Source organism: Oncorhynchus gorbuscha, unplaced genomic scaffold, assembly GCF_021184085.1.
Source record: "Oncorhynchus gorbuscha isolate QuinsamMale2020 ecotype Even-year unplaced genomic scaffold, OgorEven_v1.0 Un_scaffold_2349, whole genome shotgun sequence".
NCBI lineage: Eukaryota > Metazoa > Chordata > Actinopteri > Salmoniformes > Salmonidae > Oncorhynchus > Oncorhynchus gorbuscha.
Window position 1 is genome coordinate 24,428 of NW_025746890.1, and position 27,325 is coordinate 51,752.

The following is a 27,325-nucleotide window of genomic DNA, read 5'->3' on the forward strand; positions in this document are numbered from 1 at the left end:
GGCAGGAGGTTAGGAAGTGCAGCTCAGTTCCCACCTCATCTTGTGGGCAAAAGAGCACATAGCATGTCTTCTCTCTTTATGCTCATTGAGTTTGTACATAGTCAAAGCTTTCCTTAAGTTTGGGTCAGTCACAGTGGTCAGGTATTCTGCCACGGTGCACTCTCTGTTTAGGGCCAGTCACAGGCATTGTATCGCACTTGCTAGCTGTGCCTCTAGAGATCCTGGTTCGAGGCCAGGCTCTGTCGCAGCCGGACACGACTGGGAGACCCATGGGGCGGTGCACAATTGGCCCAGTGTCGTCCGGGATAGGGGAGGGTTTTTCCGGCAGGGTTGTCCTTGTCCCATCGCGGTCTAGCAACTCCTGTGCCGGGCCAGGCACATGCACGTTGACACGGTCGCCAGGTGTACGGTGTTTCCTCCGACACATTGGTGCGGCTGGCTTCCGGGTTAAGCGGGCATTGTGTCAAGAAGCAGTGCGGCTCGGTTGGGTCGTGTTTTGGAGGACGCACGCCTCTCGACCTTCGCCTCTTCTGAGTCTGTACGGGAAGTTGAAGCGATGAGACAAGACTGTAACTACCAATAGGAAAACACGAAATTGGGGAGAAATGTTTTTTTAAATAATCAAATCAAATCAAAGTTTATTTGTCATGTGCACCGAATACAACAGTGAACTGCTTACTTACAGGCTCTAACCAACAGTGAACTGCTTACTTACAGGCTCTAACCAACAGTGAACTGCTTACTTACAGGCTCTAACCAACAGTGAACTGCTAACTTACAGGCTCTAACCAACAGTGAACTGCTTACTTACAGGCTCTAACCAACAGTGAACTGCTTACTTACAGGCTCTAACCAACAGTGAACTGCTTACTTACAGGCTCTAACCAACAGTGAACTGCTTACTTACAGGCTCTAACCAACAGTGAACTGCTTACTTACAGGCTCTAACCAACAGTGAACTGCTTACTTACAGGCTCTAACCAACAGTGAACTGCTTACTTACAGGCTCTAACCAACAGTGAACTGCTAACTTACAGGCTCTAACCAACAGTGAACTGCTAACTTACAGGCTCTAACCAACAGTGAACTGCTTACTTACAGGCTCTAACCAACAGTGAACTGCTAACTTACAGGCTCTAACCAACAGTGAACTGCTTACTTACAGGCTCTAACCAACAGTGAACTGCTAACTTACAGGCTCTAACCAACAGTGAACTGCTAACTTACAGGCTCTAACCAACAGTGAACTGCTAACTTACAGGCTCTAACCAACAGTGCAAAAAAGGTATTAGGTGAACAATAGTTAAGTAAAGAAATAAAACAACAGTAAAATGACAGACTATATACAGTAACAAGGCTCTAAAAGTAGAGGGGCTACATACAGACACCGGTTAGTCAGGCTGATTGAGGTAGTATGTACATGTAGATACGGTTAAAGTGACAATGCATATATGATGAACAGAGAGTAGCAGTAGCGTAAAAGAGGAGTTGGTGGGTGGCGGGACACAATGCAGATAGCCCGGTTAGCCAATGTGCGGGAGCACTGGTTGGTCGGGCCAATTGACGTAGTATGTACATGAATGTATAGTTAAAGTGACTATGCATATATGATAAACAGAGAGCAGCAACAGCATAAAAGAGGGGTTGGGGGGGGCCACACAATGCAAATTATACTTATAGAAGGTTTGGGAATCACTGTCACGCCTTGGTCATTGTATTTAGTGTTTTTGTTATATGTTTGGGTAGGCCAGGGTGTGACATGGGTTTATATGTTGTTTTCGTATTGGGGTTTGTAGTATTTGGGATCGCGGCTGATTAGGGGTGTTGTATAGGCTTGGCTGCCTGAGGCGATTCTCAATTAGAGTCAGGTGCTTATCGTTGTCTCTGATTGGGAACCGTATTTAGGCAGCCTGAGTTTCTCTTTGTACTTCATGGGTGTTTGTTCCTGTCTCTGTGTTGTAGTCACCAGATAGGTTGTAATTAGTTTCACGGTCCGTTCTGTTGTTTTTGTATTTAGTATTTCAGTTATTTCATGTACCGCGATTCAGTTCATTAAAGTCATGAGTAACCAACACGCTGCTGCATTTCGGTCCGACTCTCTTTCTTCAACAGACTAATGCCGTTACAATCACTTCCTTTTAGGTGGTTGTAGAATTTACCGTCTCTTTTCTGGATTTTGATAATAAGCAGGTATCGGCCTAATTGTCCTCTGCATTATTTGATGTTTTACACTGTACATGGAGGATATTTTTGCAGAAAAATAATTCTGCATGGGGAGTCTCAATTTGGAGTTTGTCCCATTTTGTGAATTCTTGATTGGGAGTAGACCCCAGACCTCACAACCATAAAGGGCATTGGGTTCTATAACTGATTCAAGTATTTTTAGCCAGATTCTAATTGGTATGTCAAATGTTATGTTCCTTTTGATGGCATAGAAGGCCATCTCTCTCTCTCTCTTTATCTCTCTCTCTCTCTCTTTATCTCTCTCTCTATTTCTCTCTCTCTCTATTTCTCTCTCTCTCTTTATCTCTCTCTCTATTTCTCTCTCTCTCTTTATCTCTCTCTCTCTTTCTCTCTCTCTCTTTATCTCTCTCTCTGTCTCTTTATCTCTCTCTGTCTGTCTGTCTGTCTGTCTGTCTGTCTGTCTGTCTGTCTGTCTGTCTGTCTGTCTGTCTGTCTGTCTGTCTGTCTGTCTCTCTTTCTCTCTCTCACCTCTCTCTTTATTTCTCTTTTTCTACCTCTCTCTCTTTCTCTCTCTCTTTCTCTCTCTCTATTTCTCTCTCTGTCTGTATGTCTGTCTCTCTTTCTCTCTCTCACCTCTCTCTTTATTTCTCTTTCTCTACCTCTCTCTCTCTCTCTCTCTTTATCTCTCTCTCTCTATTTCTCTCTCTGTCTGTCTGTCACTCTTTCTCTCTCACCTCTCGCTCTCTATTTCTCTTTCTCTACCTCTCTCTCTCTTTTCTCTCTATATTTTACACACACACTCACACAGTCACTACGACTCTCTCCCTGTTGTCCAGGCACTAAAGCTGAAGACCATTGTCAGAGGAGTCGCCCCAACCAGTCTGGTCACTACAGGCCTGTGTAGAAAAGAGGTGATTTAACTGAACCCTCCATACTGTAGCGTGCCATACCATACAGGCCTGTTGTTATACCTGTTGTGTTTTCCTTGCATCCTCAGAATTGTGTGCGTGTGTGTGTGTTACAGCCGTGGGAGTCCCAGTCATTCTGCAGTACGTTTCCCTATGAGACAGTGTGTGCTGACTCCTGGGGTCAGTCTCTGCTGGTCGCCACGGAAGCAGCAGGGGTCATGATGATAGATGGTGAGGTCATCACACACACACACACACTTTGAGGATTTCAAATGGAAGTGCTTCATGAATAAAGTGGATTGTGTTTGATTATCACTGTCCTATGCATTATTCAATTATCACTTAGCCATGAATATCAATCAATCAATCAAATGTATTTATAAAGCCCTTTTTACATCAGCCGATGTCATGAAGTGCTTGTACAGAAACCCAGCATAAAACCCCAAACAGCAAGCAATGCAGATGTAGACGCCTTGGTGGCTAGGAAAAACTCCCTTAGAAAGGCAGGACTGGGTGGCCAGTCCTCTTCTGTTTGTGCCGGGTGGAGATGATAACAGAACATGGCCAAGATGTTGAAACGTTCATAGATGACCAGCAGGGTCAGATAATAATAATCACAGTGGTTGTAGAGGATGCAACAAGTCAGCACCTCAGGAGTAAACAACAGTTGACTTTTCATGAGCCGATCATTCAGAGTTAGAGACAGCAGGTGCAGTAGAGAGAGTCGAAAACAGCAGGTCAGGGACAAGGTAGCACGTCCGGTGAACAGGTCAGGGACAAGGTAGCACGTCCGGTGAACAGGTCAGGGACAGTTTGATTACGTCCGGTGAACAGGTCAGGGACAAGGTAGCACGTCCGGTGAACAGGTCAGGGACAAGGTAGCACGTCCGGTGAACAGGTCAGGGACAAGGTACACGTCCGGTGAACAGGTCAGGGACAAGGTAGCACGTCCGGTGAACAGGTCAGGGACAAGGTAGCACGTCCGGTGAACAGGTCAGGGACAGGTAGCACGTCCGGTGAACAGGTCAGGGACAGGTAGCACGTCCGGTGAACAGGTCAGGGACAGGTAGCACGTCTGGTGAACAGGTCAGGGACAGGTAGCACGTCCGGTGAACAGGTCAGGGACAGGTAGCACGTCCGGTGAACAGGTCAGGGACAGGTAGCACGTCCGGTGAACAGGTCAGGGACAGGTAGCACGTCCGGTGAACAGGTCAGGGACAAGATAGCACGTCCGGTGAACAGGTCAGGGACAGGTAGCACGTCCGGTGAACAGGTCAGGGACAGGTAGCACGTCTGGTGAACAGGTCAGGGACAGGTAGCACGTCCGGTGAACAGATCTGGGACAGGTTGCACGTCCGGTGAACAGGTCAGGGACAGGTGGAACGTCCGGTGAACAGGTCAAGGACAGGTAGCACGTACGGTGAACAGGTCTGGGACAGGTAGCACGTCCGATGTACAGGTCTGGGACAGGTAGCACGTCCGGTGAACAGGTCTGGGACAGGTTGCACGTCCGGTGAACAGGTCTGGGACAGGTAGCACGTCTGGTGAACAGGTCAGGGACAGGTAGCACGTACGGTGAACAGGTCAGAGACAGGTAGCACGTCTGGTGAACAGGTCTGGGACAGGTAGCACGTCTGGTGAACAGGTCTGGGACAGGTAGCACGTCTGGTGAACAGGTCTGGGACAGGTAGCACGTCTGGTGAACAGGTCTGGGACAGGTAGCACGTCTGGTGAACAGGTCTGGGACAGGTAGCACGTCTGGTGAACAGGTCTGGGACAGGTAGCACGTCTGGTGAACAGGTCTGGGACAGGTAGCACGTCTGGTGAACAAGTCTGGGACAGGTAGCACGTCTGGTGAACAGGTCTGGGACAGGTAGCACGTCTGGTGAACAGGTCTGGGACAGGTAGCACGTCTGGTGAACAAGTCTGGGACAGGTAGCACGTACGGTGAACAGGTCTGGGACAGGTAGCACGTCCGATGTACAGGTCTGGGACAGGTAGCACGTCCGGTGAACAGGTCTGGGACAGGTTGCACGTCCGGTGAACAGGTCTGGGACAGGTAGCACGTCTGGTGAACAGGTCAGGGACAGGTAGCACGTACTGGTGAACAGGTCAGAGACAGGTAGCACGTCTGGTGAACAGGTCTGGGACAGGTAGCACGTCTGGTGAACAGGTCTGGGACAGGTAGCACGTCTGGTGAACAGGTCTGGGACAGGTAGCACATCTGGTGAACAAGTCTGGGACAGGTAGCACGTCTGGTGAACAGGTCTGGGACAGGTAGCACGTCTGGTGAACAGGTCAGGGACAGGTAGCACGTCTGGTGAACAGGTCAGGGACAGGTAGCACGTCTGGTGAACAGGTCAGGGTTCCATAGCCGCAGGGAGAACAGTTGTAACTGGAGCAGCAGCGATGTCAATGATTCAATCAGCATTGATGTAATTGTAATCTGAAAGTCAAATTCTTACTGTTATAATGTCCCTATATTTCAGCTGTTGATCCACTTCTTTCAAACCCAGGTGAGTGTAACATACTCAACTCTCCCCATTCAGTGCTACATCACCTCTCAGCCAACTATATCAGCCAATGGTTTCATTATTGCAGCAACAATATCAGTGTTTTTATTAACAGCTGGTAAGAGCCACTAATAATACTGGCTGGTGCTGATTAACCAACAGAGAAATTACTATGGTGTTCTGTTGTGTTGTGTTTGTAGATAACAGGTCCTGTCCACAGTGCAGGTGTGTGATAAGACTATTATAGTGTTGTGTTTGTAGATAACAGGTCCTGTCCACAGTGCAGGTGTGTGATAAGACTATTATAGTGTTGTGTTTGTAGATAACAGGTCCTGTCCACAGTGCAGGTGTGTGATAAGACTATTATAGTGTTGTGTTTGTAGATGCCCAGGTCCTGTCCACAGTGCAGGTGTGTGATAAGACTATTATAGTGTTGTGTTTGTAGATGCCCAGGTCCTGCCCCCAGTGCAGGTGTGTGATAAGACTATTATAGTGTTGTGTTTGTAGATGCCCAGGTCCTGTCCACAGTGCAGGTGTGTGATAAGACTATTATAGTGTTGTGTTTGTAGATGCCCAGGTCCTGTCCACAGTGCAGGTGTGTGATAAGACTATTATAGTGTTGTGTTTGTAGATGCCCAGGTCCTGTCCACAGTGCAGGTGTGTGATAAGACTATTATAGTGTTGTGTTTGTAGATAACAGGTCCTGTCCACAGTGCAGGTGTGTGATAAGACTATTATAGTGTTGTGTTTGTAGATAACAGGTCCTGTCCACAGTGCAGGTGTGTGATAAGACTATTATAGTGTTGTGTTTGTAGATAACAGGTCCTGTCCACAGTGCAGGTGTGTGATAAGACTATTATAGTGTTGTGTTTGTAGATAACAGGTCCTGCCCCCAGTGCAGGTGTTTGATAAGACTATTATGGTGTTGTGTTTGTAGATGCCCAGGTCCTGCCCCCAGTGCAGGTGTTTGATAAGACAATGGTGGTGAAACAGATACACGTTGTAGAGCCTCAGGACCTCCTCATCACCAGGGCTGACAAAGGTGGGTACTATCCTTAGTTAGACTGAACAGCTTTCCTCCATACTGTCTTTAATTTAATTTCTACTGTATCTCCATTCCTCCATACTGTCTTTCATTTCATTTCTACTGTTTCTCCATTCCTCCATACTGTCTTTCATTTCATTTATACTGTATCTCCATTCCTCCATACTGTCTTTCATTTCATTTCTACTGTTTCTCCATTCCTACATACTGTCTTTCATTTCATTTCTACTGTTTCTCCATTCCTCCATACTGTCTTTCATTTCATTTCTACAGTTTCTCCATTCCTCCATACTGTCTTTCATTTCATTTCTACTGTTTCTCCATTCCTACATACTGTCTTTCATTTCATTTCTACTGTTTCTCCATTCCTCCATACTGTCTTTCATTTCATTTCTACAGTTTCTCCATTCCTCCATACTGTCTTTCATTTCATTTCTACTGTTTCTCCATTCCTACATACTGTCTTTCATTTCATTTCTACTGTTTCTCCATTCCTCCATACTGTCTTTCATTTTATTTCTACAGTTTCTCCATTCCTCCATACTGTCTTTCATTTCATTTCTACAGTTTCTCCATTCCTACATATCTGTCTCCTCTTTTTTCATCTGCTTCCTCCTCTTTCTCTCCCTCACCTTCTCTGTCTCCTGTTCTATAGCCCTTCTTTAATTTAGCTCCCTCCCACTCCTACCCACTTTTCTTAACCCCCCTCTCTCTCTTTCTCCCTACCTCCATCCCTCCCTCTCTCTCCCTCTCTTTCTCCCTAGCTCTATCCCTCCCTCTCTCTCCCTCTCTCTCCCTCTCTTTCTCCATACCTCCCTCCCTCCTTCCATCCATCCATCCATCCCCCTCTCTCTATCTCTCCCTCCCCCTCCCTCCCTCCCTCCATCCATCCATCCATCCCCCTCACTTTCTCTCTTTCTCACTACCTCCATCCCCCTCACTCTCTCTCTCCTTCTCACCTCCTCCATCCCCCTCACTCTCTCTTTCTCACTACCTCCATCCCCCTCACTCTCTCTCTCTTTCTCACCTCCTCCATCCCCCTCACTCTCTCTTTCTCACCTCCTCCATCCCCCTCACTCTCTCTTTCTCACTACCTCCATCCCCCTCACTCTCTCTCTCCTTCTCACCTCCTCCATCCCCCTCACTCTCTCTTTCTCACCTCCTCCATCCCCCTCACTCTCTCTCTCTTTCTCACTACCTCCATCCCTCTCCTTGTGTATTTTAGGGTGTTTACTTGTCTCTCAGTCACTCTAGAGAACACATTGATCTCCTTTTGTGGTCTGAGGGGGCTGACCTATACACATCCTCCCCCTGTAGACTGGTGTGTGTGTGTGTGTGTGTGTGTGTGTGTGTGTGTGTGTGTGTGTGTGTGTGTGTGTGTGTGTGTGTGTGTGTGTGTGTGTGTGTGTGTGTGTGTGTGTGTGTGTGTGTGTGTGTGTGTGTGTGTGTGTGTGTGTGTGTGAACACAGAGAGAGAGGGAGAAAGAACACAGAGAGAGAGGGAGAAAGAACAGAGAGAGAGAGGGAGAAAGAACACACAGAGAAAGGGAGAAAGAACAGAGAGAGAGAAGGAGAAAGAACACAGAGAGAGGGAGAAAGAACAGAGAGAGGGAGAAAGAACACAGAGAGAGGGAGAAAGAACACAGAGAGAGAGGGAGAAAGAACAGAGAGAGAGAAGGAGAAAGAACACAGAGAGAGGGAGAAAGAACACAGAGAGAGGGAGAAAGAACACAGAGAGAGGGAGAAAGAACAGAGAGAGGGAGAAAGAACACAGAGAGAGGGAGAAAGAACACAGAGAGAGGGAGAAAGAACACAGAGAGAGGGAGAAAGAACAGAGAGAGGGAGAAAGAACAGAGAGAGGGAGAAAGAACAGAGAGAGGGAGAAAGAACACAGAGAGAGGGAGAAAGAACAGAGAGAGGGAGAAAGAACAGAGAGAGGGAGAAAGAACACAGAGAGAGAGAAGGAGAAAGAACACAGAGAGAGAGAAGGAGAAAGAACACAGAGAGAGAGAAGGAGAAAGAACAGAGAGAGGGAGAAAGAACAGAGAGAGGGAGAAAGAACACAGAGAGAGGGAGAAAGAACACAGAGAGAGGGAGAAAGAACACAGAGAGAGAGGGAGAAAGAACACAGAGAGAGGGAGAAAGAACACAGAGAGAGGGAGAAAGAACACAGCGAGGGAGAAAGAACACAGAGAGAGGGAGAAAGAACACAGAGAGAGGGAGAAAGAACACAGAGAGAGGGAGAAAGAACACAGAGAGAGGGAGAAAGAACAGAGAGAGGGAGAAAGAACACAGAGAGAGAAGGAGAAAGAACACAGAGAGAGGGAGAAAGAACACAGAGAGAGGGAGAAAGAACACAGAGAGAGGGAGAAAGAACACAGAGAGAGGGAGAAAGAACACAGAGAGAGAGGGAGAAAGAACACAGAGAGAGGGAGAAAGAACACAGAAAGAGAGACAAATATGAAGGAAGCAAGTGAAAGAGAGAAACAGACGGACATACACATAGACAGTCACATGCACCATAATTCATGCACCATAATAGTGACAGACAGAACTCACTAAATTGTGACAGAGCATCTCTTTAAATGAGCTGCTACCAGTGTTCGGATTCCATAGAGATTTAAATACAGATTTTCATATGTTTTATATTATATTGAAACTATCACTGGAAAAGTATGATTTTTTTATCAGTGCTATTTCCTGATAGTTGCTGGTTGGTTTGCATATGTGGGAGAGTCGGCATTCCATTGTGACATCACCATGCAGTAAATTGGTTAATAGACCAATAACAAAGTGAGTTCCAAACCTCTCGGCCAATAACAGCTAGATCTCAGTTTCCCCCTCCCTACTCAGACTTTTCCAGACAGTCTTAGCAAAAATCTTGCTTGATAAATAGTTTTTTGCTAAAAAGTCTATTACATTAAGGTACCCAGAAATAATATGATATTGAAATAAAAACAGCTAAATTTGGCCTTTAACATGCTACATGTGTCAGAACACAGGTGGTTTGTGGGTGGATACAGACTACAGGTTACCTACAGCGGGAGACTATTACAGAAACATGGAAAACAGAACAACATTTAGGAAAAAAAAATTAAATGTCCAATCTGGAATATTTGCATATATATAACATGTTGATTTCATGGTCAGTCAGGCCACAGCTGTGTTTATTCATTTTATATGTCAGGGCTACTTTTGGGCTGAAACACAAACCCCAGATTAGCTTCAATGAGGATGTTTTGTTGTGTTGTTTCCCAGGGAAGGATGCGCGTCTCTATGTGTTCAGACTGAGCATGCTCAAGAGAGGCTTGGAGGAGAGGCAGCTGGTTCGCACCAAGTGTGACAGTGGAGAGAACAAACTGGAAAAGACCAAAGGTTCTCACACACACACACACACACACACACACACACACACACACACACACACACACACACACACACACACACACACACACACACACACACACCCACACACACACACACACACACACACACACACACACACACACACACACACACACACACACACACACACACACACACACACACAGGCGTGTCATGCACCCATTCTTTTGGAGGGGCACAAAGTATGTGAGGATCGGGTGGGGGTGGTCCATCTGAGAATTGTTCAAACATCTGAAACAACTTGTTCCTGCAATCTAGAGGCATAATCATTATGCCTAATTCTACGTGAAAAGAAGAAAAACGATATCGAAGCATAATCTCTTTATCTGTTAAATTGTCATTTTAATTAATGATGCACATTGATTCTTTAAGAACATTTATGCCTTAGTACAACTGCCACACTGGTATCATAACCTAAGAATTCAAGCAATGTCTGTATTTTGTCAAGTCTAGCAACCTTGCCAGCACACATGTCAGCTAAGCTAGTTGGACAAACTGCTCTATATAGGAATATACAGGACCTTCAGACAGTATTCACTCTCCTTGACTTTTTCCACATTTGGTTTTTACAACCTTAATTTAAAATGGATTCAATTGTGATTTTGTGTCACTGCCCTACACACAATACCCCATAATGTAAAAGTGGAATTGTGTTTTTAGACATTTTTACAAATGAATTAAAACTGAAAATCTGCAATGCCTTGAGTCAATAAGTATTTTATCCTTTGTTATGACAAGCCTAAATAAGTTCAGGAGTAAAGATTTGTTAAACAAGTCATAATAAGTTGCATAGACTAACTCTGTGTGCACCTCTAGTGTCACTTGAAACCCTCGCTGTAGCAGCGGGGAGTAGCAGAGGGAGGGATAGCAGTGGGAGGGATAGCAGAGGGGAGTAGCAGAGGGAAGGATGGCAGAGGGAGGGATAGCAGAGGGAGGGATAGCAGAGGGAGGGATGGCAGAGGGAGGGATGGCAGAGGGAGGGATGGCAGAGGGAGGGATGGCAGAGGGAGGGATAGCAGAGGGAGGGATAGCAGAGGGGAGTAGCAGAGGGAAGGATGGCAGAGGGAGGGATAGCAGAGGGAGGGATAGCAGAGGGAGGGATAGCAGAGAGAGGGATAGCAGAGGGAGGGATGGCAGAGGGAGGGATGGCAGAGGGAGGGATGGCAGAGGGAGGGATAGCAGAGGGAGGGATAGCAGAGGGAGGGATAGCAGTGGGAGGGATGGCAGAGGGAGGGATGGCAGAGGGAGGGATGGCAGAGGGAGGGATGGCAGAGGGAGGGATAGCAGAGGGAGGGATGGCAGAGGGAGGGATGGCAGAGGGAGGGATGGCAGAGGGAGGGATGGCAGAGGGAGGGATGGCAGAGGGAGGGATAGCAGAGGGAGGGATAGCAGAGGGAGGGATAGCAGAGGGAGGGATGGCAGAGGGAGGGATGGCAGAGGGAGGGATGGCAGTGGGAGGGATGGCAGAGGGAAGGATGGCAGAGGGAGGGATAGCAGAGGGGAGTAGCAGAGGGAATTATAGCAGAGGGAGGGATAGCAGAGGGAGGGATAGCAGAGGGGGGATAGCAGAGGGAAGGATGGCAGAGGGAGGGATAGCAGAGGGAGGGATAGCAGAGGGAGGGATGGCAGAGGGAGGGATGGCAGAGGGAGGGATGGCAGAGGGAAGGATGTCAGAGGGAGGGATAGCAGAGGGGAGTAGCAGAGGGAAGGATGTCAGAGGGGAGTAGCAGAGGGATGGATGGCAGAGGGAAGGCTGGCAGAGGGAGGGATAGAATAGGAAAGGATGGCAGAGGGAGGGATAGCAGAGGGAAGGATGGCAGAGGGAGGGATAGCAGAGGGACGGATAGCAGAGGGAAGGATGGCAGAGCGAAGGATAGCAGAGGGAAGGATAGCAGAGGTAGGGATAGCAGAGGGAAGGATGGCAGAGGGAGGGATGGCAGAGGGAGGGATGGCAGAGGGAGGGATGGCAGAGGGAGGGATGGCAGAGGGAGGGATAGCAGAGGGAGGGATAGCAGAGGGAAGTTTAGCAGAGGGAAGGATGGCAGAGGGAGGGGTAGCAGAGGGAAGGATAGCAGAGGGAGGGATAGCAGAGGGAAGGATAGCACAGGGAGGGGTAGCAGAGGGAAGGATAGCAGAGAGAGGGATAGCAGAGGGAGGGATAGCAGAGGGAAGGATATCAGAGGGAGGGATAGCAGAGGGAGGGATAGAAGAGGGAAGGATAGCAGAGGGAGGGATAGCAGAGGGAAGGATGGCAGAGGGAGGGATGGCAGAGGGAGGGATAGCAGGGGGAAGGATAGCAGAGGGAGGGGTAGCAGAGGGAAGGATATCAGAGGGAGGGATAGCAGAGGGAAGGATAGCAGAGGGAGGGATAGAAGAGGGAAGGATGGCAGAGGGAGGGATAGCAGAAGGAAGGATGGCAGATGGAGAGATGGCAGAGGGAGCTTTGGCAGCGGGAAGGATGGGAGAGGGAAGGTAGGAGAGGGAGGGATGGCAGAGGGAGGGATGGCAGAGGGAGGGATAGCAGAGGGAGGGATAGCAGAGGGAAGGATGGCAGAGGGAAGGATAGCAGAGGGAGGGATAGCAGAGGGAGGGATGGCAGAGGGAGGGATGGCAGAGGGAGGGATGGCAGAGGGAGGGATAGCAGAGGGAAGGATAGCAGAGGGAGGGATAGCAGAGGGAAGGATAGCACAGGGAGGGGTAGCAGAGGGAAGGATAGCAGAGGGAGGGATAGCAGAGGGAGGGATAGCAGAGGGAGGGATAGCAGAGGGAAGGATAGCACAGGGAGGGGTAGCAGAGGGAAGGATAGCAGAGGGAGGGATAGCAGAGGGAAGGATAGCACAGGGAGGGGTAGCAGAGGGAGGGATAGCAGAGGGAGGGATAGCAGAGGGAAGGATAGCAGAGGGAGGGATAGCAGAGGGAAGGATGGCAGAGGGAGGGATGGCAGGGGGAGGGATAGCAGAGGGAAGGATAGCAGAGGGAAGGATAGCAGAGGGAAGGATAGCAGAGGGAGGGATAGCAGAGGGAGGGATAGCAGAGGGAGGGATAGCAGAGGAAAGGATAACAGAGGAAAGGATAACAGAGGGAAGGATAGCAGAGGGAGGGATGGCAGAAGGAAGGATAGCAGAGAGAGGGGTAGCAGAGGGAAGGATAGCAGAGGGAGGGATAGCAGAGGGAGGGATAGCAGAGGGAGGGATAGCAGAGGGAGGGATAGCAGAGGGAAGGATAGCAGAGGGAAGGATGGCAGAGGGAGGGATAGCAGAAGGAAGGATAGCAGAGAGAGGGGTAGCAGAGGGAGGGATAGCAGAGGGAGGGATAGCAGAGGGAGGGATAGCAGAGGGAAGGATAGCAGAGGGAAGGATAGCAGAGGGAAGGATAGCAGAGGGAGGGATAGCAGAGGGAGGGATAGAAGAGGGAAGGATGGCAGAGGGAGGGATAGCAGAAGGAAGGATGGCAGATGGAGAGATGGCAGAGGGAGCTTTGGCAGCGGGAAGGATGGGAGAGGGAAGGTAGGAGAGGGAGGGATGGCAGAGGGAGGGATGGCAGAGGGAGGGATGGCAGAGGGAAGGATGGCAGAGGGAGGGATAGCAGAGGGAGGGATAGTAGAGGGAAGGATGGCAGAGGGAGGGATAGCAGAGGGAAGGATGGCAGAGGGAGGGATAGCAGAGGGGAGTAGCAGAGGGAAGGATAGCAGAGGTAGGGATAGCAGAGGTAGGGATAGCAGAGGGGAGTAGCAGAGGGAAGGATGGCAGAGGGAGGGATAGCAGAGGGGAGTAGCAGAGGGAAGGATGGCAGAGGGAGGGATGGCAGAGGGAGGGATGGCAGAGGGAGGGATGGCAGAGGGAAGGGTAGCAGAGGGAAGGGTAGCAGAGGGAAGGGTAGCAGATGGAAGGGTAGCAGAGGGAAGGATAGCAGAGGGAAGGATAGCAGACGGGGGGGTAGCAGAGGGAAGGATGGCAGAGGGAGGGATGGCAGAGGGAGGGATGGCAGAGGGAAGGATGGCAGAGCGAAGGATAGCAGAGGGAGGGATAGCAGAGGGAGGGATGGCAGAGGGAGGGATGGCAGAGGGAGGGATAGCAGAGGGAGGGATGGCAGAGGGAAGGATAGCAGAGGGGAAGGATAGCAGAGGGAGGGATAGCAGAGGGAAGGATGGCAGAGGGAAGGATGGCAGAGGGAAGGATAGCAGAGGGGAAGGATAGCAGAGGGGAAGGATAGCAGAGGGAGGGATAGCAGAGGGAGGGATAGCAGAGGGAAGGATGGCAGAGGGAAGGATGGCAGAGGGAGGGATAGCAGAGGGGAAGGATGGCAGAGGGAGGGATAGCAGAGGGAGGGATAGCAGAGGGAGGGATAGCAGAGGGAGGGATGGCAGAGGGAGGGGTGGCAGAGGGAGGGATGGCAGAGGGAGGGATAGCAGAGGGAAGGATGGCAGAGGGAAGGATGGCAGAGGGAAGGATAGCAGAGGGAGGGATAGCAGAGGGAAGGATGGCAGAGGGAGGGATAGCAGAGGGAAGGATGGCAGGGGGAGGGATAGCAGAGGGAGGGATGGCAGAGGGAAGGATAGCAGAGGGGAAGGATAGCAGAGGGAAGGATGGCAGAGGGAGGTATAGCAGAGGGAAGGATGGCAGAGGGGGGATAGCAGAGGGAAGGATGGCAGAGTGAAGGATGGCAGATGGAAGGATGGCAGAGGGAGGGATGGCAGAGGGAAGGTAGGAGAGGGAGGGATGGCAGAGGGAGGGATGGCAGAGGGAAGGATAGCAGAGAGAGGGGTAGCAGAGGGAGGGATAGCAGAGGGAAGGATGGCAGAGGGAGGGATAGCAGAGGGAAGGATGGCAGAGTGAAGGATGGCAGAGGGAAGGTAGGAGAGGGAGGGAAGGTAGGAGAGGGAGGGATAGCAGAGGGAAGGATGGCAGAGGGAGGTATAGCAGAGGGAAGGATGGCAGAGGGGGGGATAGCAGAGGGAAGGATGGCAGAGTGAAGGATGGCAGATGGAAGGATGGCAGAGGGAGGGATGGCAGAGGGAAGGTAGGATAGGGAGGGATGGCAGAGGGAGGGATAGCAGAAGGAAGGATGGCAGAGGGAGGGATGGCAGAGGGAAGGATGGCAGAGGGAGCGATGGCAGAGAGAGGGATAGCAGAGGGAGGGATGGCAGAAGGAAGGATGGTAGAGGGAAGGATGGCAGAGAGAGGGATAGCAGAGGAGGGATGGCAGAGGGAGGGATAGCAGAAGGAAGGATGGCAGAGGAGGGATGGCAGAGGGAGGGATGGCAGAGGGAGGGATGGCAGAGGGAGGGATGGCAGAGGAGGGATGGCAGAGGGAGGGATGGCAGAGGGAGGGATGGCAGAGGGAGGGATGGCAGAGGGAGGGATGGCAGAGGGAGGGATGGCAGAGGGAGGGATGGCAGAGGGAGCGATGGCAGAGAGAGGGATAGCAGAGGGAGGGATGGCAGAAGGAAGGATGGTAGAGGGAGGGATGGCAGATGGAAGGATGGCAGAGGGAGGGATGGCAGAGGGAAGGTAGGATAGGGAGGGATGGCAGAGGGAGGGATAGCAGAAGGAAGGATGGCAGAGGGAGGGATGGCAGAGGGAAGGATGGCAGAGGGAGCGATGGCAGAGAGAGGGATAGCAGAGGGAGGGATGGCAGAAGGAAGGATGGTAGAGGGAGGGATGGCAGAGAGAGGGATAGCAGAGGGAGGGATGGCAGAGGGAAGGATGGCAGAGGGAGGGATGGCAGAGGGAGGGATGGCAGAGGGAGGGATGGCAGAGGGAAGGATGGCAGAGGGAGCGATGGCAGAGAGAGGGATAGCAGAGGGAGGGATAGCAGAGGGAGGGATGGCAGAAGGAAGGATGGTAGAGGGAAGGATGGCAGAGGGAGCGATGGCAGAGAGAGGGATAGCAGAGGGAGGGATGGCAGAGGGAGGGATGGCAGAGGGAGGGATGGCAGAGGGAGGGATTGCAGAGGGAGGGATGGCAGAGGGAGGGATAGCAGAGAGAGGGATAGCAGAGAGAGGGATGGCAGAGGGAGGGATGGCAGAGGGAGGGATAGCAGAGGGAGGGATGGCAGAGGGAGGGATGGCAGAGGGAGGGATGGCAGAGGGAAGGATGTCAGAGGGAGGGATAGCAGAGGGGAGTAGCAGAGGAAGGATGTCAGAGGGAGGGATAGCAGGGGAGTAGCAGAGGGATGGATGGCAGAGGGAAGGCTGGCAGAGGGAGGGATAGAAAAGGAAAGGATGGCAGAGGGAGGGATAGCAGAGGGAAGGATGGCAGAGGGAGGGATAGCAGAGGGACGGATAGTAGAGGGAAGGATGGCAGAGGGAAGGATAGCAGAGGTAGGGATAGCAGAGGGAAGGATGGCAGAGGGAGGGATGGCAGAGGGAGGGATGGCAGAGGGAGGGATGGCAGAGGGAGGGATAGCAGAGGGAGGGATAGCAGAGGGAAGTTTAGCAGAGGGAAGGATGGCAGAGGGAGGGGTAGCAGAGGGAAGGATAGCAGAGGGAAGGATAGCACAGGGAGGGGTAGCAGAGGGAAGGATAGCAGAGAGAGGGATAGCAGAGGGAGGGATAGCAGAGGGAAGGATAGCAGAGGGAGGGATAGAAGAGGGAAGGATAGCAGAGGGAGGGATAGCAGAGGGAAGGATGGCAGAGGGAGGGATGGCAGAGGGAGGGATAGCAGGGGAAGGATAGCAGAGGGAGGGGTAGCAGAGGGAAGGATATCAGAGGAGGATAGCAGAGGAAGGATAGCAGAGGGAGGGATAGAAGAGGGAAGGATGGCAGAGGGAGGGATAGCAGAAGGAAGGATGGCAGATGGAGAGATGGCAGAGGGAGCTTTGGCAGCGGGAAGGATGGGAGAGGGAAGGTAGGAGAGGGAGGGATGGCAGAGGGAGGGATGGCAGAGGGAAGGATGGCAGACGGAGGGATAGCAGAGGGAGGGATAGCAGAGGGAAGGATGGCAGAGCGAAGGATAGCAGAGGGAAGGATAGCAGAGGGAGGGATAGCAGAGGGAGGGATGGCAGAGGGAGGGATGGCAGAGGGAGGGATAGCAGAGGGAAGGATAGCAGAGGGAGGGATAGCAGAGGGAAGGATAGCACAGGGAGGGGTAGCAGAGGGAAGGATAGCAGAGGGAGGGATAGCAGAGGGAGGGATAGCAGAGGGAGGGATAGCAGAGGGAAGGATAGCACAGGGAGGGGTAGCAGAGGGAAGGATAGCAGAGGGAAGGATAGCAGAGGGAGGGATAGCACAGGGAGGGTAGCAGAGGGAGGGATAGCAGAGGGAGGGATAGCAGAGGGAAGGATAGCAGAGGGAGGGATAGCAGAGGGAAGGATGGCAGAGGGAGGGATGGCAGGGGGAGGGATGGCAGGGGGAAGGATAGCAGAGGAAGGATAGCAGAGGGAGGGATAGCAGAGGGAGGGATAGCAGAGGGAGGGATAGCAGAGGGAGGGATAGCAGAGGAAAGGATAGCAGAGGGAGGGATAGCAGAGGGAAGGATAGCAGAGGGAAGGATGGCAGAAGGAAGGATAGCAGAGGGAAGGATAGCAGAGGGAGGGATAGCAGAGGGAGGGATAGCAGAGGGAGGGATAGCAGAGGGAGGGATAGCAGAGGGAAGGATAGCAGAGGAAGGATGGCAGAGGGAGGGATAGCAGAAGGAAGGATAGCAGAGAGAGGGGTAGCAGAGGGAAGGATAGCAGAGGGAGGGATAGCAGAGGGAAGGATAGCAGAGGGAAGGATAGCAGAGGGAAGGATAGCAGAGGGAGGGATAGCAGAGGGAGGGATAGAAGAGGGAAGGATGGCAGAGGGAGGGATAGCAGAAGGAAGGATGGCAGATGGAGAGATGGCAGAGGGAGCTTTGGCAGCGGGAAGGATGGGAGAGGGAAGGTAGGAGAGGGAGGGATGGCAGAGGGAGGGATGGCAGAGGGAGGGGATGGCAGAGGGAGGGATGGCAGAGGGAGGGATAGCAGAGGGAGGGATAGTAGAGGGAAGGATAGCAGAGGGAAGGATAGCAGAGGGAGGGATAGCAGAGGGAGGGATAGCAGAGGGAAGGATGGCAGAGGGAGGGATAGCAGAGGGAACGATGGCAGAGGGAAGGATATCACATGGAGGGATAGCAGAGGGAGGGATAGCAGAGGGAGGGATAGCAGAGGGAACGATGGCAGAGGGAACGATGGCAGAGGGAACGATGGCAGAGGGAACGATGGCAGAGGGAAGGATAGCAGAGGGAAGGATGGCAGAGGGAAGGATGGCAGAGGGAAGGATGGCAGAGGGAAGGATAGCAGAGGGAAGGATAGCACAGGGAGGGGTAGCAGAGGGAAGGATAGCAGAGGGAGGGATAGCAGAGGGAAGGATAGCACAGGGAGGGGTAGCAGAGGGAAGGATAGCAGAGAGAGGGATAGCAGAGGGAAGGATATCAGAGGGAAGGATATCAGAGGGAGGGATAGCAGAGGGGAGTAGCAGAGGGAACGATGGCAGAGGGAGGGATGGCAGAGGAGGGATAGCAGAGGGAGGGGTAGCAGAGGAAGGATGGCAGAGGGAAGGATAGCAGAGGAAGGATAGCAGAGGGAGGGATAGCAGAGGGAAGGATATCAGAGGGAAGGATAGCAGAGGGAAGGATAGCAGAGGGAGGGATAGCAGAGGGAGGGATAGCAGAGGAAAGGATAGCAGAGGGAGGGATAACAGAGGGAAGGATAGCAGAGGGAGGGATAGCAGAGGGAGGGATAGCAGAGGGAGGGATAGCAGAGGGAAGGATAGCAGAGGGAGGGATAGCAGAGGGAGGGATAGCAGAGGGAAGGATAGCAGAGGGAGGGATAGCAGAGGGAAGGATAGCAGAGGGAGGGATAGCAGAGGGAGGGATAGCAGAGGGAGGGATAGCAGAGGGAAGGATAGCAGAGGGAGGGATAGCAGAGGGAGGGATATCAGAGGGAAGGATATCAGAGGGACGGATAGCAGAGGGACGGATAGCAGAGGGACGGATAGCAGAGGGAGTGATAACAGAGGGAGGGATAGCTGAGGGAGGGATAGCAGAGGGAGGGATAGCAGAGGGAAGGATAGCAAAGAGAGGGATAGCAGAGAGAGGGATAGCAGAGGGAAGGATAGCAGAGGGAGGGATGGCAGAGGGAAGGACAGCAGAGGGAGGGATAGCAGAGGCAGATAGCAGAGGCAGGGATAGCAGAGGGAGGGATAGAAGAGGGAGGGGTAGCAGAGGCAGATAGCAGAGGGAAGGATAGCAGCAGCACTCAAAGAGGAATGTGCTCAGAGTAATGTGCTCAGAGTAATAGTAATAATAGTAATCATTTGCTCAGAGTAATAGAAATAATAGTAAGAACAGTAATAATAATAGTAATAGTAATAGTAATAACAGTAATGGTAATAATAATAATAGTAATAATAGTAATAGTAGTAATAATTCCATTGCTCTATTGCATACTGTAGCTAACCACTCAAACATATTCTTCCCCTCTCTTTTTCTCTCTCACACACCTTTATCCTCTCTCCTTTTATCTTCTGCCTTTTCTCTTCCACTCTCTCCACCTCCCTCTTCCTCCCTCTCCACCTCCCTCTTCCTCCCTCTCCACCTCCCTCTTCCTCCCTCTCCACCTCCCTCTTCCTCTCTCTCCACTTCCCTCTTCCTCTCTCTCCACCTCCCTCTTCCTCCCTCTCCACCTCCCTCTTCCTCCCTCTCCACCTCCCTCTTACTCTCTCTCCACCTCCCTCTTCCTCTCTCTCCACCTCCCTCTTCCTCTCTCTCCACCTCCCTCTTCCTCTCTCTCTCCACCTCCCTCTTCTTCCCTCTCCACCTCCCTCTTCCCTCTCTCCTCCACCTCCCCTTCCACTCTCTCCACCTCCCTCTTCCTCTCTCTCCACCTACCCCTTCCTCTCTCTCCACCTCCCTCTTCCTCTCTCTCCACCTCCCCCTTCCCTCTCTCCACCTCCCTCTTCCTCCCTCTCCACCTCCCCCTTCCTCTCTCTCCACCTCCCTCTTCCTCTCTCTCCACCTCCCTCTTCCTCTCTCTCCACCTCCCTCTTCCTCTCTCCACCTCCCCTCTTCCTCTCTCTCCACCTCCCCTTCCACTCTCTCCACCTGCCTCTTCCTCTCTCTCCACCTCCCCCTTCCACTCTCTCCACCTCCCTCTTCCTCCCTCTCCACCTACCCCTTCCTCTCTCTCCAACTCCCCCTTCCTCTCTCTCCTCCTCCCCCTTCCACTCTCTCCACCTCCCCCTTCCTCTCTCTCCACCTCCCTCTTCCTCCCTCTCCATCTCCCCCTTCCTCTCTCTCCTCCTCCCCCTTCCTCTCTCTCCACCTCCCCTTCCTCTCTCTCCACCTCCCTCTTCCTCTCTCTCCACCTCCTCCTTCCTCTCTCTCCACCTCCCTCTTCCATCTCTCTCCACCTCCTTCCTCTCTCTCCACCTCCCCTTCCCTCTCTCCACCTCCTCCTTCCTCTCTCTCCACCTCCCCCTTCCTCTTTCCACCTCCCCCTTCCTCTCTCTCCACCTCCCCTTCCACTCTCTCCACTTCCCCCTTCCTCTCTCTCCACCTCCCTCTTCCTCTCTCTCCACCTCCCCTTCCACTCTCTCCACCTCCCCCTTCCTCTCTCTCCACCTCCCCTTCCACTCTCTCCACTTCCCCCTTCCTCTCTCTCCACCTCCCTCTTCCTCTCTCTCCACCTCCCCCTTCCTCTCTCTCCACCTCCCCCTTCCTCTCTCTCCACCTCCCCTTCCACTCTCTCCACCTCCCCCTTCCTCTCTCTCCACTTCCCCCTTCCTCTCTCTCCACCTCCCCCTTCCACTCTCTCCACCTCCCCTTCCCTCTCTCTCCACCTCCACCTCCCCTTCCACTCTCTCCACTTCCCCCTTCCTCTCTCTCCACCTCCCTCTTCCACTCTCTCCACCTCCCTCTTCCTCTCTCTCCACCTCCCCCTTCCTCTCTCTCCACCTCCCCTTCCACTCTCTCCACCTCCCCCTTCCTCTCTCTCCACCTCCCCCTTCCACTCTCTCCACTTCCCCCTTCCTCTCTGTCCCAGGGTGTCACCTATACTCCATCAACACCCACCATGGGTCAGAGTTGAGGATCGTGGTGGCCATCAGGAATAAGCTCCTCCTCATCACCAGGAAACAGCCCCGCCTCGACGGCCTCGGCCCCTTCGCTGCTGCAACCCACTCGCCCGTGGACCAGTTCCAGTACATACGGGTGAGAGAAACTGGACACACAAGTGTAGTTTAATCGCACACAGAAACACACACAACACTTACACATTCTTTGGGGGAATTATTGAATGAGTTCAACAAGTCAATAATCCGTATACCTTCCAAGTAAAATAAAATCTAATTTTATTTGTCACATGCGCCAAACATAACTGGTGTAAACTTTACCGTGAAATGCTTACTTACGAACCTTTCCCAACAAAAAGAAAATTGTAACACAAGAAGGATTTAAATAAAATACACAAGAATGGAGCAATATACAGGGAGTACCAGGTCAATGTGGAGCTATATACAGGGAGTAACCAGTACCATATCAATGTGGAGCTATATACAGGGAGTACCAGGTCAATGTGGAGCTATATACAGGGAGTACCAGGTCAATGTGGAGCTATATACAGGGAGTAACCAGTACCATATCAATGAGTAGCTATATACAGGGAGTAACCAGTACCAGATCAATGTGGAGCTATATACAGGGAGTACCAGTACCAGATCAATGTGGAGCTATATACAGGGAGTACCAGGTCAATGTGGAGCTATATACAAGGAGTAACCAGTACCAGATCAATGTGGAGCTATATACAGGGAGTAACCAGTACCATATCAATGTGGAGCTATATACAGGGAGGACCAGGTCAATGTGGAGCTATATACAAGGAGTAACCAGTACCAGGTCAATGTGGAGCTATATACAGGGAGTACCAGGTCAATGTGGAGCTATATACAGGGAGTACCAGGTCAATGTGGAGGTATATACAAGGAGTACCAGGTCAATGTGGAGCTATATACAAGGAGTACCATATCAATGTGGAGCTATATACAGGGAGTACCAGGTCAATGTGGAGCTATATACAGGGAGTACCAGGTCAATGTGGAGCTATATACAGGGAATAACCAGTACCATATCAATGTGGAGCTATATACAGGGAGTACCAGGTCAATGTGGAGCTATATACAGGGAATAACCAGTACCATATCAATGTGGAGCTATATACAGGGAGTACCAGGTCAATGTGGAGCTATATACAGGGAGTAACCAGTACCATATCAATGTGGAGCTATATACAGGAGTACCAGGTCAATGTGGAGCTATATACAGGGAGTAACCAGTACCATATCAATGTGGAGCTATATACAGGGAGTACCAGGTCAATGTGGAGCTATATACAGGGAGTAACCAGTACCATATCAATGTGGAGCTATATACAGGGAGTACCAGGTCAATGTGGAGCTATATACAGGAGTAACCAGTACCATATCAATGTGGAGCTATATACAGGGAGTACCGGGTCAATGTGGAGCTATATACAGGGAGTAACCAGTACCATATCAATGTGGAGCTATATACAGGGAGTACCAGGTCAATGTGGAGCTATATACAGGGAGTAACCAGTACCATATCAATGTGGAGCTATATACAGGGAGTACCAGGTCAATGTGGAGCTATATACAGGGAGTAACCAGTACCATATCAATGTGGAGCTATATACAGGGAGTACCAGGTCAATGTGGAGCTATATACAGGGAGTACCAGATCAATGTGGGGCTATATACAGGGAGTAACCAGTACCATATCAATGTGGAGCTATATACAGGGAGTAACCAGTACCATATCAATGTGGAGCTATATACAGGGAGTACCAGTACCAGGTCAATGTGAGGCTATATACAGGGAGTACCAGGTCAATGTGGAGCTATATACAGGAAATACCAGTACCAGATCAATGTGGAGCTATATACAGGGAGTACCAGTACCAGATCAATGTGGAGCTATATACAGGGAGTACCAGTACCAGATCAATGTGGAGCTATATACGGGGAGTAACCAGTACCAGATCAATGTGGAGCTATATACAGGGAGTACCAGATCAATGTGGGGCTATATACAGGGAGTAACCAGTACCATATCAATGTGGAGCTATATACAGGGAGTAACCAGTACCAGGTCAATGTGAGGCTATATACAGGGAGTACCAGGTCAATGTGGAGCTATATACAGGAAATACCAGTACCAGATCAATGTGGAGCTATATACAGGGAGTACCAGTACCAGGTCAATGTGAGGCTATATACAGGGAGTACCAGGTCAATGTGGAGCTATATACAGGAAATACCAGTACCAGATCAATGTGGAGCTATATACAGGGAGTACCAGTACCAGATCAATGTGGAGCTATATACAGGGAGTACCAGTACCAGATCAATGTGGAGCTATATACGGGGAGTAACCAGTACCAGATCAATGTGGAGCTATATACAGGGAGTACCAGATCAATGTGGGGCTATATACAGGGAGTAACCAGTACCATATCAATGTGGAGCTATATACAGGGAGTAACCAGTACCAGGTCAATGTGAGGCTATATACAGGGAGTACCAGGTCAATGTGGAGCTATATACAGGAAATACCAGTACCAGATCAATGTGGAGCTATATACAGGGAGTACCAGTACCAGATCAATGTGGAGCTATATACAGGGAGTACCAGTACCAGATCAATGTGGAGCTATATACGGGGAGTAACCAGTACCAGATCAATGTGGAGCTATATACAGGGAGTACCAGTACCAGATCAATGTGGAGCTATATACAGGGAGTACCAGATCAATGTGGAGCTATATACAGGGAGTACCAGGTCAATGTGGAGCTATATACAGGGAGTACCAGTACCAGATCAATGTGGAGCTATATACAGGGAGTACCAGTACCAGATCAATGTGGAGTTATATACAGGGAGTACCAGGTCAATATGGAGCTATATACAGGGAGTACCAGTACCAGATCAATGTGGAGCTATATACAGGGAGTACCAGTACCAGATCAATGTGGAGCTATATACAGGGAGTACCAGTACCAGATCAATGTGGAGCTATATACAGGGAGTACCAGTACCAGATCAATGTGGAGCTAAATACAAGGAGTACCAGATCAATGTGGAGCTATATACAGGGAGTACCAGGTCAATGTGGAGCTATATACAGGGAGTACCAGTACCAGATCAATGTGGAGCTATATACGGGGAGTACCAGTACCAGATCAATGTGGAGCTATATACAGGGAGTACCAGTACCAGATCAATGTGGAGCTATATACAGGGAGTACCAGTACCAGATCAATGTGGAGCTATATACAGGAGTACCAGGTCAATATGGAGCTATATACAGGGAGTACCAGTACCAGATCAATGTGGAGCTATATACAGGGAGTACCAGTACCAGATCAATGTGGAGCTATATACAGGAGTACCAGTACCAGATCAATGTGGAGCTATATACAGGGAGTACCAGTACCAGATCAATGTAGAACTATATACAGGGAGTACCAGTACCAGATCAATGTGGAGCTATATACAGTGGGTACCAGATCAATGTGGAGCTATATACAGGGAATACCAGTACCAGATCAATGTGGAGCTATAGACAGGGGGTTACCAGTACCAGATCAATGTGGAGCTATATATAGGGAGTACCAGTACCAGATCAATGTGAGGCTATATACAGGGAGTACCATGTCAATGTGGAGCTATATACAGGAAATACCAGTACCAGATCAATGTGGAGCTATATACAGGGAGTACCAGTACCAGATCAATGTGGAGCTATATACAGGGAGTACCAGTACCAGATCAATGTGGAGCTATATACAGGGAGTACCAGTACCAGATCAATGTGGAGCTATATACAGGGAGTACCAGTACCAGATCAATGTGGAGTTATATACAGGGAGTACCAGGTCAATATGGAGCTATATACAGGGAGTACCAGTACCAGATCAATGTGGAGCTATATACAGGGAGTACCAGTACCAGATCAATGTGGAGCTATATACAGGGAGTACCAGTACCAGATCAATGTGGAGCTATATACAGGGAGTACCAGTACCAGATCAATGTGGAGCTATATACAGGGAGTACCAGTACCAGATCAATGTGGAGCTATATACAGGGAGTACCAGTACCAGATCAATGTGGAGCTATATACAGGGAGTACCAGTACCAGATCAATGTGGAGCTAAATACAAGGAGTACCAGATCAATGTGGAGCTATATACAGGGAGTACCAGGTCAATGTGGAGCTATATACAGGGAGTACCAGTACCAGATCAATGTGGAGCTATATACGGGGAGTACCAGTACCAGATCAATGTGGAGCTATATACGGGGAGTACCAGTACCAGATCAATGTGGAGCTATATACAGGGAGTACCAGTACCAGATCAATGTGGAGCTATATACAGGGAGTACCAGTACCAGATCAATGTGGAGCTATATACAGGGAGTACCAGGTCAATATGGAGCTATATACAGGGAGTACCAGTACCAGATCAATGTGGAGCTATATACAGGGAGTACCAGTACCAGATCAATGTGGAGCTATATACAGGGAGTACCAGTACCAGATCAATGTGGAGCTATATACAGGGAGTACCAGTACCAGATCAATGTGGAACTATATACAGGGAGTACCAGTACCAGATCAATGTGGAGCTATATACAGTGGGTACCAGATCAATGTGGAGCTATATACAGGGAATACCAGTACCAGATCAATGTGGAGCTATAGACAGGGGGTTACCAGTACCAGATCAATGTGGAGCTATATATAGGGAGTACCAGTACCAGATCAATGTGAGGCTATATACAGGGAGTACCATGTCAATGTGGAGCTATATACAGGAAATACCAGTACCAGATCAATGTGGAGCTATATACAGGGAGTACCAGTACCAGATCAATGTGGAGCTATATACAGGGAGTACCAGTACCAGATCAATGTGGAGCTATATACAGGGAGTACCAGTACCAGATCAATGTGGAGCTATATACAGGGAGTACCAGTACCAGATCAATGTGGAGTTATATACAGGGAGTACCAGGTCAATATGGAGCTATATACAGGGAGTACCAGTACCAGATCAATGTGGAGCTATATACAGGGAGTACCAGTACCAGATCAATGTGGAGCTATATACAGGGAGTACCAGTACCAGATCAATGTGGAGCTATATACAGGGAGTACCAGTACCAGATCAATGTGGAACTATATACAGGGAGTACCAGATCAATGTGGAGCTATATACAGGGAGTACCAGGTCAATGTGGAGCTATATACAGGGAGTACCAGTACCAGATCAATGTGGAGCTATATACAGGGAGTACCAGTACCAGATCAATGTGGAGCTATATACAGGGAGTACCAGTACCAGATCAATGTGGAGCTATATACAGGGAGTACCAGTACCAGATCAATGTGAGGCTATATACAGGGAGTACCAGATCAATGTGGAGCTATATACAGGGAGTACCAGTACCAGATCAATGTGGAGCTATATACTGGGAGTACCAGTACCAAATCAATGTGGAGCTATATACAGGGAGTACCAGTACCAAATCAATGTGGAGCTATATACAGGGAGTACCAGTACCAGATCAATGTGTAGCTATATACAGGAGTACCAGTACCAGATCAATGTGGAGTTACTGTATAAACAGGGAGTACCAGATCAATGTGCAGACATATGAGCTATTTGAGGTAGATATGTACATGAAGGCAGGGTAACATGACTAGGTATCAGGATAGATAATAATAAGGTATTTGAGGTAGGTATGTACATGTAGGCAGCGTAAAGTGACTAGGCATCATAATAGATAATATTAAAAGTAAAATAAAGAATAGAGTAGCAGCAGAAAATGATGTGTAAAAGTGTGTGTGTGTAATGTGTATGTATGTGTGTTTGTGTTGTTATTCATGTGTGTGTTATGTGTGGGAGTGTCAATGTAGTGTGTGTGTGTGAGTGAGTGTGTATATGATGTGTATAGTCTAGTGAATGTGTATATGGTGTGTAAAGTCTAGTGAGTGTGTATATGGTGTGTAAAGTCTAGTGAGTGTGTATATGGTGTGTAAAGTCTAGTGAGTGTGTATATGGTGTGTAAAGTCTAGTGAATGTGTATATCGTGTGTAAAGTCTAGTGAATGTGTATATGGTGTGTAAAGTCTAGTGAGTGTGTATATGGTGTGTAAAGTCTAGTGAATGTGTATATGGTGTGTAAAGTCTAGTGAATGTGTATATGGTGTGTAAAGTCTAGTG

At 50.1% G+C, this 27,325-nt stretch overlaps 1 pseudogene; it reads left to right on the plus strand.

The window, feature by feature from the left end:
* Positions 1-27,325, plus strand: part of LOC124025689 — a 68,513-nt pseudogene that overhangs the window by 23,975 nt on the left and 17,213 nt on the right.